Raw genomic sequence first — 9,909 nt, 5'->3', positions numbered from 1 at the left:
AGCGAGGAGACAAAGGCAATCCCAATTTTGAAACTACTTTTGAGAAGACTGAAACTTCAGGACACAATCAAACTTACCCGGGACTGTCCACATCTGAACTCCCTAGACTTGCTGACACTTTTCAGGCTGATCGCACCCAAAACCCGTTAAAGGTACATTAAGACCACAGAATAGCTTAGTTGATAAAGGGCAGAAACACAAATTCCAAAGCTTTGAAGAATGTTTTCAAGCAAAACTTCTCAGATCACCTATCTATAAAAAAGATACAGTACACTGGGTCCCTGCCTTTGCCCTGTAAAATGGGCCATCCTTTCATTTATAAAATGAGACATTTTTGTTCTACCTGTGCGTGGACCATCACTTTTCTCCTGTCAGCCACACCCAAACTTTCTATAGACTTGCAAAGTTCACAGATTTCCTCCACCACCAAAAACCTATAAATATTCCCAGCTCCAGACCACACTGTGCCTCTCTCTTCAGAGCTCACACTCTATCTGTTTGTGTACTTTAAAAATTCTGCCTGAAAATACCTCTAGGCTTCTTACTAATGCGTCTGTCTTGAAAATTCTTTCTCTGTGGCGGAAGCCAGCGAAGCTGCAGCCTGCCCCGTGGATGGGGTGAGTTCAGGTTCCCCGTCTCTGCTTTGAGGGATCTCCTTGGGTCCTGTCTGGGGACAAAATGGTGTTCCAGAGTGGGAGGGAGGTCAAGGGAGGAGACATTCAGCAGCACCTGGAAGAAAGGGTGAGCTAATCTCTCGTCTGTGTGTAAATGCCTCACTGGTGGTCACTGTGAGGACAAGCCCAGCAGATGTGGAAGTGTCCAGCACAGTCCTGGGGCACAGGATTCTAAGACAGTGCAGTTTCCTTCCCACATGGCTGCACTGATGTGAGACAGTGCTTTTGCAGTTTTATGGTGTGAATTATGATTCTGACCCTGTGTTGGTTTGGGGCTTATTTTGCAAGGGGAACAACACAATACAGGACACATACTTCATATGATTATTTATATAGTCACCCAAGAACAGTATACAAAAGAGTGCAGGGCACACACCAAGACCAAGGAATCCAGTTGAGGGCCTGGATCCCACAACAATGCCCTACATGAGTTGAGCTGAATACCCAGAGCTCACAACAATGCCTCCCGTGAATCCAACCAGAGGCCCAGAGCCCACGACAACGTCTCATGCAGGCCTATTTCACAGAACTCCTGGGAAGGCCCAAAGGTCAGTAGTGGAATCCACAAAGTCTGTGCCAGCAGGAAGAAGGACCTGCGCTAGCAGGCTGAGGGATCTGCACTGGAGCCGGGAAGTGATGCTCAGAAGAACCACAGCTCCCCCAAAGGGCACCACGGCCATCCTCGGCAACAGTGAGGTCCCGAGCTTCTCTGACGATCAGGACGGCCGAGCTCCCACCAGGGAAACCAACGCAGCAAGCTTTTCCAGGAGGCCAGCAGTGCACCATCTTCCCCTCCGGAACCAGGAAGGGATGCTCAAAGTGAGGACCAGAGCTCTCCAAAGTGAACCGAAGCCATTCTCAGCGCCAGCGAGGTCCCAAGCTCCTCAGTGGATGAAAACAGCCAAGTTCATCAGGAAAGCCAGCTCCCCACAGCCTCTCTCAGTTCCCAACAGCCCGCCTCTTCTTCTCCAGGTCTGCCTCTTATGCTGCTGGCAACAGTCCTCAGGTGGGCCTCCCACACCCAGCACCACTCACTCAGTTCAGCTGGGGGTTACAAGTTGACCACCAGTTATCAATCCACTACAGACCCCATCCAAATCACAACAAAGTTTGCTCCAAAGCATCTTGCAGCAAAACTCACATGTGGGGACCAAAGCAAGCGCTGGACAGCTGAGGACCCTCTCTGTCTCGTGTCTCCGAGAGCAATGGAAGGGAAAGTTCCACTGGGTCTGAGGTTGCAATGGCGGCCACAGGAGTCGTGCTGACCACAGTGGTCACCCAGGACTGGGCCACTGTTTGGCCTCAGTGGTCAAAAGATATGTCAAGGGGTTTTTTGTTTTGTTTTGTTTTTGGATTTTTTAAGAGAATCTTTGACTCTAGCAGCCTCAAAGACAGAACCAGGAACCGTTAGAGGCAGTCATCACTTGATCTCGCTGGTCCAGGGCAGAGCTCCCTAGCGGAATCAATGAATTCCTCCACATACACGCCTCTGCAAAATAGGTCAGCGTAACCCCATCAGCTCACCAGCTCCCAGTGACCCCAGGCAAATCAGCAGACTGTCCAAAAATTACTTCTCTTTGATTCAGTTTATGTATTTAGACAGATACAAAGAGAATTTCTACCTATTATGTGATTCTTGACTTCAGAAGATTCAAATTAATGTGCTGCCCCAAGGTACGCAAGGAGAGTTACAGGTGACAGCCGCAAAGCCTCCAGCAGGCTGCTGGAGAACCAGCCAGTGTGTCATCTTTCCTGGAAGTAGCCCGCCCTGTGGCGAATCTACCTACAAAGAAACAAAAGTCAATTACCATCTTTGCCAAGCTCTCAACCAAAAGTCTAAGTAATGACTGCTGAGCGCTGGATTTTCTGGGCTTTGTTCCTCTGCTGTGAGGCTCTTGTGTGGTGTTTACCCACAGAGGCTCCGGTCCCCTGACCCCCAGCTGTGTACTGCAGGTCAAGAAGCCAAGTTAGCATCTGTTTGTCCAGGACCGCCCTGGTTATGTAAGCACATCACTTGGACTGGTTCAAGTTATTCCACAGGAAAAACTAAATAGTGATTAGGTGACATTGTAAAAATCAGCAAAAGAAGAGGGGCTCTTGCTGCTTGGCTCTGCCTGGTATCCATTTAATTCTAGCGCAGCGGTGGCTGTCAGCAGCTGGGTCTTCCCTCTGCTGGGATGGAGGGACACCAGCAAATGCAGAGGGCTGACTCCCTACCAACACAGTTCTTCTTCCCAGCCACCCAAGAGCCAGACAGGGCCTCCATCCTCAGCATGTGCACTGCAGGCCCAGGGCCCTCCATGGGTAGGCGTGTGCCAAGTGATCTCACGGGCACAGCCCACTCAACCCTTGCACCAATTTCAGGCGTCAATGGGTTCTTGTGCCCACTTTATAGAATAGGAAAGGGTGGTTCACAGAGCAAAAGAACCTGGTGACAAAGGGTTAGAGCCAGGTCATGCACTGAGGAGAGGACTGGACTTCTCTTAAATGCATGTCTCCTAGACACCATAAGGAAAAGACCCAGACCTTGGAGCCCACGGGCCTGGTTTAAATCTGGACTCTGACATTTACATAACTGTGACCTGGGACACATTGCTTAACTTCCTTGAGCCCTCAAATTGCCATCTGCAAAAAAAGGTGGTCCTGGTCAAAACTTTCTGTTTAAGGCTGTTATAAAGTGCTTAACCTAGAACCAGGCTCATGTGAGTGAATTTACTCAGCAAAACTGTATCTGCTGTTCTTCTCTCAGGTACAAAGACAAGTGCAAAAAGTACACCCCAACCCTAGAGGTCCAGTTGCTGTCAAGCCAGCAATGGCTCTTGACAGGGCACCTCCTTCTAAACGACACCTATCAACTTACATTCTCAGTGCAGTGATGTGTGTCACACCTGCTTAGCAACAGCTTCTCTCAGTGGTGTCACTTTGGGTTGCACAATGTATTTGCAGGTATAGAAGACATTGCTTTTCTTGTTTTGTTTTTGACTTCAGGAGGATTTCAGCTTATACAGTGCCCAATGCTAACCATCTACATCAAGCTTAGTTAATGCATCCTGAGCAAATCTGGGGTTAGTTATGGAAAGGAAGTGAAGACCTAGCACTTTCACAAGAGGATGATGGAGGGAAAGGAGGATAATGATATTAGAGTAACTCTGCAGACATGCTCTCTTCTCCAATGTGCAGGGGAGATCTGGTTTTGTCTCTCCTTCCTTCCTTCCTCCCTCCCTTCCTTCCTTCCTTCCTTCCTTCCTTCCTTCCTTCCTTCCTTCCTCTCATCCTCCTAACCAATCTATTATCATCCCATGCAACAGGATAGTCTCTTGCACAGTGAGATTGATTAAATATCTGGGGTGCTTTTGTTTTTCTTTTCTTGCAGTGTCAGGGGTGGAACCCAGGGCCTCAAGCACGCTAGGCAAGTGCTCTACCACTGAGCTATACCCCTCAGCCCTTTTTGTCTTATTTTGAGACAAGACCCCACTAACTTGCCTAGGCTGATCTAGAACTTGCAACCTGCCTGCCTCAGCTTCCTGAGAGGCTGAGATTACAGGCACGTTCCACTCTGTCGCACCTAGCTTGGGTCTTTTCACCCAGTCCAATAAACAGGTCCTGGAAGGTTCAAGTCAGGGTTTCTGCCCAGACACTCAGAGCACACTCGCTCCCTGCTTTCTGCCGCATTTCATCTCAGGTCACCTAAGGTGAAGACTGGATTTCCCCCTCCCTGCTCCGAACTGGGCCGCAAAGTTCCCAGCATGAAGTTCTGAAACCGTTCCTGCCACCAACTTTTTCCAGACAGGATTGGAAACAGACTTCCGGTCCTGTAGAACTATAGTCTAAACTAGGGTAGATAAGAAGGAAAGAGATTGGATCAATGAAATACTGGACCATTTTTGTCTCAGCAGGGACCTAAAGATCTAAAGGGAACCCAGGTGTCACCAGGCCACTACAGCCTGTGTCGCACTGAGTGGTATTTGTTCAAAGTTCCTTTTCTTGACCCCTTTTGCAACACAATCCTTTATTTACCACTACTCCCCCTGCAAAGACTTCCCAAATGTTTCCAGGAGGCCTTGCAGGACCTCGTCCTGTCTACTCACATGGAGTCATCTTCTCTTCATCTCCATCCCCTTGGTTCATGTCTTAGTCACTTTCTGTCCAGACAAAATACCTACACCTGTAATTTACAGGAGGAGAGGTTTACTCTGGGTTGTGGTTTTAGTCCTTCGTCAGCTGGCTCCCAGGCAGAACCACCAGGGTGGAAGAAAGTGGCCGAAGAAAACTGCTTACCTCATGGCAGCCAGGATCCGAGAGAGAAGGGAGGCGTCAGGAACAGGAACACAGCCTTCCAGGATGAATCCACCAATGAGTATAGCGCGCCGTGATCCAGTCACCTTCCATGCACGTGAGTCTTTCAGGGACGTTTTACATCTGAATCCCAACAGTCACCGCCCAGTGTCTTGGAGGTTTCCTTTCTCTTGCCCGGGTTGACAATGAGGACACGGTGCTGAAGCATGAACGGGTCTGACGAGCCCCCAGGCCCACGCCTGTGTTCAGAGCTCCATCAGGGCACCTGGAGAAGCAACCTGTTCCACTTCTGGCCTCAACACTTCCATTCCTCTCTAAGGGCACAAACTCCAGTGTCAGAGTAGCATAAAAGGGACACATCGTCCCCTCTTCATCTTGGTCTCTTTCTCCGTCCTTCACTCGTAGGATAATAATACAAACTCCCCTTCTTTAGCCAGAGGCAAAAGTATCAGCGCTGATCAACTTGTTACTGGAAGACTTTGGGGTAAGCAAGGGACTGGTTCTCACAGGGTCTTGATGCCTACTATGCAGAAAACCCTGGGCCAAATGTCATCTGAAAGCACAGGAGCGTGAGCAGTACTATCTTTTCCTCTGCCTTCCTGAACACTTGCTCAGTCTTTGAAGAGAGCTTCCCAGTCACATTCTGTCTCACATTCCTAGTCCAGCAGCTGGTAGCATTTATTGAACGCCTACCACAGGGTGAGAACCCGTTCTTGCATGGGCCCCAAATCCATCCTTATTGTAATGCATTCCAAAGTGATGCCCTGTCCCGGCATCACCAGGGTTGGGAATCACCTGTTCTGGAGAAGCAGCTCTTGCAGTCTGTTAGCTATCGCCTGTTGGTGGATCTGCACCACATGAGGAAATTCTGGAAGAATACCCAAACTCCCCCTTACAAAAGAATGAATCTCTAATGGTGGAAGGTCAAGCAACAGTTACAGTCTGGTGCCACCGTGATCTTGGTGTCACCTTGTACTCTTTAAATTCGTATTATACTGGCACACAGTTACAGTCATGTCATTATTCTTCTGCCTGCTGCTAAGTTATGACCTGGCCTGTAGGCTTAGGGAAAGCAAGAACATACAGAAAGAAAGAAAGAAAAAAACACTGAATCGGAATCAAGACAGTGCAGTCTCAGTTCTGCTGAAGACCCTCGAGGTGGGGATCCAGACAGAGACCCCTGAGAAGTGGAGGCAAGATATCCTCCATGTTCCTGGGTTTCCTTTCTTCCTTTGCAGTGGGAGGCACGCAGGCAAGCTGAACCTGTGAGTGCCACTCAACTCTTCCATTTTATTATTGTGAGCCCTGCAGCTGTCGTGAAGAGAAACCATGCCCAGCTCTCTGAGTGAGTAACGGGAAGTGATATAGCACTGAAAAATCTTCAGCTCTGTGGACTCAGGTACTTGGGCCTCAGTACTAACCAACTTTGGCTTTCAGGTCAGTTTTCTTGGGCAGGGGGTGCAGAAACAGCTCTAAATACCACCTCTTGGCCTTAAGATGACTCAAATGCTCACAGTCTTGTGGTAGGAATCACGTCTTTAAATCTTGTGTTCAAGCCAGGTTTGCAAAAAGTCCTCTGTAGCTGCAGGTTTATGGAGAAATATGCCTACTGGGGTGGCCTGATATCCATACATGTGGGAGAATGTGCCCTTGGGAGATGCATCTTTGGACCAATGCTGCTGGGTGTCTGTTTTCGTAAGGAAGCCCTAAACAAAAGCCTGCTTCCCTCCCAGCCCACCTGGGTCTCACTTCTGGTCTCTTTGCCATAGTTTCCTCTGCTTGTGCCCTGAGGATTTTTAACAAGTGTATAGTGCCTGGAATATGAATGAATGAATGAATGAATGAATGAAATGAAATGAATGAAAAATCTGAAGGCTGATCCCAACTTGCACATGTAACATCTAAAAACTATAGCAGGTTCAAGAACCAAGAGGTTTTCTTTTTCCCGGGAAAGCTGGCAGGAGGGCACATGCATATGATGCTCTTCAAGAATTTGGAGAACCCTGACCGCCGGCCCTTTCCCTAAATCTTGCTCAAGATTTGCAACAAGTGAATCTTTCTTGACCAATAGCAGGAAATGCAGGAAGCCTTCCCAAGAGACATTGTTGTAGCCACTTCTTTGGTTTTTTTTTTTTTTTCTTTAATAAAAAAGCCAAGAGGATGTTTATCTGAGGAAACTGCTTTAATTTGGTCCTGCCTAGATCCAGGGGACAGGGCATTGTAGCTTTGAGGGCCTCCTTTAGATTGCAGTCTATGATTATAATAAAAGGACTAAAAACTATTAGCAAGGTTCATGTGGTTCTTTGAACACAGCCTCTGGTCTCTTTCAGAGATGAGAGGAGGGACAGATACCCATCTGAGAGAATGGAGGGTTGGCCAGGGCTCTGCTCCACATGGACTACAGTGAGCTAAGAACTGGAGAAGCCACCGGGGATACACAAACTCATACTGGGAACACTGGCCTCACTTTTTTCTCCTAAACATGAGGGTGGGCAGAGGATAGAAATCCAAGGGGGAAGAATCACCTCAACTTTTAGAGAGCTTCCAACACTCCTCTGTGGAGAGACCTTGCAGGGCATGCAAAGACAACCTATTGGACACTGTTTTGGACTCTGGTGGCCTGTAGCCTCCTTTGTCACTGCTACCTAGGAGGATTACCAAACCAGAGTTCTGTGTACTCGTGCTTGGGCTCCTGGGATACACAGCCCAGCTTCTCTTTCCTTCCTGAGATAGTCAGGCCCTCTCCCTGCCTGGTCTTGCCCCTCTATCCAGCAGGGCAGGCAGTGTCCTAAGATGCCACTAGGCCGAGCTCCCAGAGGTCCAGGCCTTGCTTCCCTCTGCTCAGTGGGGAAGACAGCACTTGTTCTGAGCAATCAAAGTCTGCCATGTAAGATTTCTAAATAGAAAATGTCTCTGAGGTGAGCTTACTGCAAACCATAATATCAGTCTGTGCAGAGGCATAATCATCCCAGCCTCTTTTTGACCACTCATGGATTTGAGAATATGAGGGATGCCGAACACCTATTTAGAAGAATGGTGAGCCCAACCAGGTGGCCATACCGCTCTAGGTGCCAGAGGGACAAGCCAGAGCTTGGTGCCAATGCCCCCTGACAAACACATTTCCATACTGGGAACCCTCAAGAGCAGCTAAGAATGAAGAGACCTTCTGCACAGGTGCTTGCTTGCTCCTGTCCAGCCATTTGTCTTGGGGAAATGACAGGTCAGTTCACTTTCCCTCACCCAGGAGTGAGCTAATCAAGACAGACTGCCTTGCTGTGGTCTCTTTTGGGAAGAAGTGTGTGTCAGTAGCGAAAAGGAGGCACTTGATGCCCACTTCTTTTGCTTTAGGTTGCTTTTTGATGACTGCTGGTAACTTTCTTGGTGAGAGCCAGTGGATAGGAAACTGAATCCGTGATGTCCACAGTGACTCTTTTTTCCCCATGGGTTTGGGTGATAGTTTTGCTGGGCGTATAATTGCAGGTCCAATATTCTCCCCATCCCCACAGCCTTGTGCTTGCAGCCCCATTGCCCTTTTGCATTTAGCACTGTCAGTGAGAAATCAATTGTTACTCTCACTCTTGTTCCTTTGTACACAATCTTCCCTTTTTCTCTGGAAATTTTGTTCCCTCATCTGTGGTAGTTTTGCTTCATCTTTAGAATCAGGACATCTGGCTATTGGTCTTTTCTCATCCACCCTACTTTGTACTTGACCATACTACTTAATTTTTTGCCCTCTTTTTTTTCTAATTTCTGGCACATTTTCTTACACTAGCTCTCTGCTATTTTCTTTTTCTCCGTTCTATCAATTTCTGTGAAACTCCTTATACGTAGGTGCTGAAATATCTGGATATTTTCTCCATATTTCAACATTTTTCTTTTTATGTCTCCATCTCATGATGCCATGAGATCACATACTCAAAAGAGAATTCCTATTTTGTCTTCCAGTTCACTAACTTATTCTTCAGTTACATCCACTCTGCTAATCCAGCCCATCTGTCAGCTTTAAATTTTTGCTGTGAATGATCTAGTTCTCGAGATCTCTTTATGGATCTAATAGTTACCATTTCAAAGTCCTATTTTGCTTACATTACTAATATTTCCTTTGATGTGAAACCTGTTTGCTGAAATTAGTGCTTTCTCAATGTTGCTTCTCCATATATTTTTGGAAGCTCCTTGAAGCACTCTTGTTTGTTTGGTTTTTTTGTGTGCCAGGAATCAAATTCAGGACTTGCACTTGCCAGGCAGGGGCTTGTGCCTCTGAGCTATATCCCCGGCCAATCTTGTTTTTATATTGGGAAATCTCTGCTAACCTGGCAGTGGGGTGGCAGCGGGTAGAAAGACTAGGATGAACTCCAGTTATTACTTCAGGCTGCTCAGAGCAAGCAAAGGAAGGTACCTGCTGTTGGTAGAGCAGACCAGTAGGAACTGCAGAATTGAGACTCCCTTTTTGGTTTGTATTTGCTGCCTGAGTAATGCTCTGCCCTTATGACCTAAGCATCCAAACATCTCTACTGCTCACTACAGTACCTGCCCAAAGGGGTCAAACACGTAGCCATGGAAGAATCCTCCTGCCTGTATGATCTTCCTGGTGACCCCACCACTTTCCTGGTCATATACTTTGGCCTTCCTTCTGTCAGCTATCTTCTTCAGTGGTTCTTCTATGGGAACATTTGAGGCAGTACTTTCTTTATCAATCTGATTTTGTCTACTTTTCAGCTCTCAGGGATTTCTCCTGGTTTTGATATGTCACAAACAGCCTATGTTTTCTAGTATCTAGCACTGTTTATATTTTGAAAGCATTAAGCTCTGTCATTCTTAGGGATTTAGGATGGAAGGGTGAGATTGTCAGTTTTGCTTAGTCACCCTGAGCCAAAAGACATGATATGTTCTCAATAAATATTTGTTGAATGAGTGGATGGATTCAATGTTTCTTTGTAAC

General features: G+C 47.3%; 1 long non-coding RNA gene across 1 annotated transcript; it reads right to left on the bottom strand.

The window, feature by feature from the left end:
• Positions 1 to 1,687: 1,687 nt before the first annotated feature.
• Positions 1,688 to 7,093, bottom strand: LOC102029645. The gene is made up of 3 exons (XR_261362.2): positions 4,953 to 7,093; positions 4,763 to 4,839; positions 1,688 to 2,457 (listed from the first exon to the last, which is right to left on the bottom strand). It is a non-coding gene; the product is annotated as an uncharacterized LOC102029645 (long non-coding RNA).
• Between the last annotated feature and the right edge of the window lie 2,816 nt (positions 7,094 to 9,909).

The sequence above is a fragment of the Chinchilla lanigera genome, unplaced genomic scaffold, assembly GCF_000276665.1.
Source record: "Chinchilla lanigera isolate Chin_1 unplaced genomic scaffold, ChiLan1.0 scaffold00028, whole genome shotgun sequence".
Lineage (NCBI taxonomy): Eukaryota > Metazoa > Chordata > Mammalia > Rodentia > Chinchillidae > Chinchilla > Chinchilla lanigera.
This window is presented reverse-complemented; position numbering and strand designations above follow the sequence as displayed.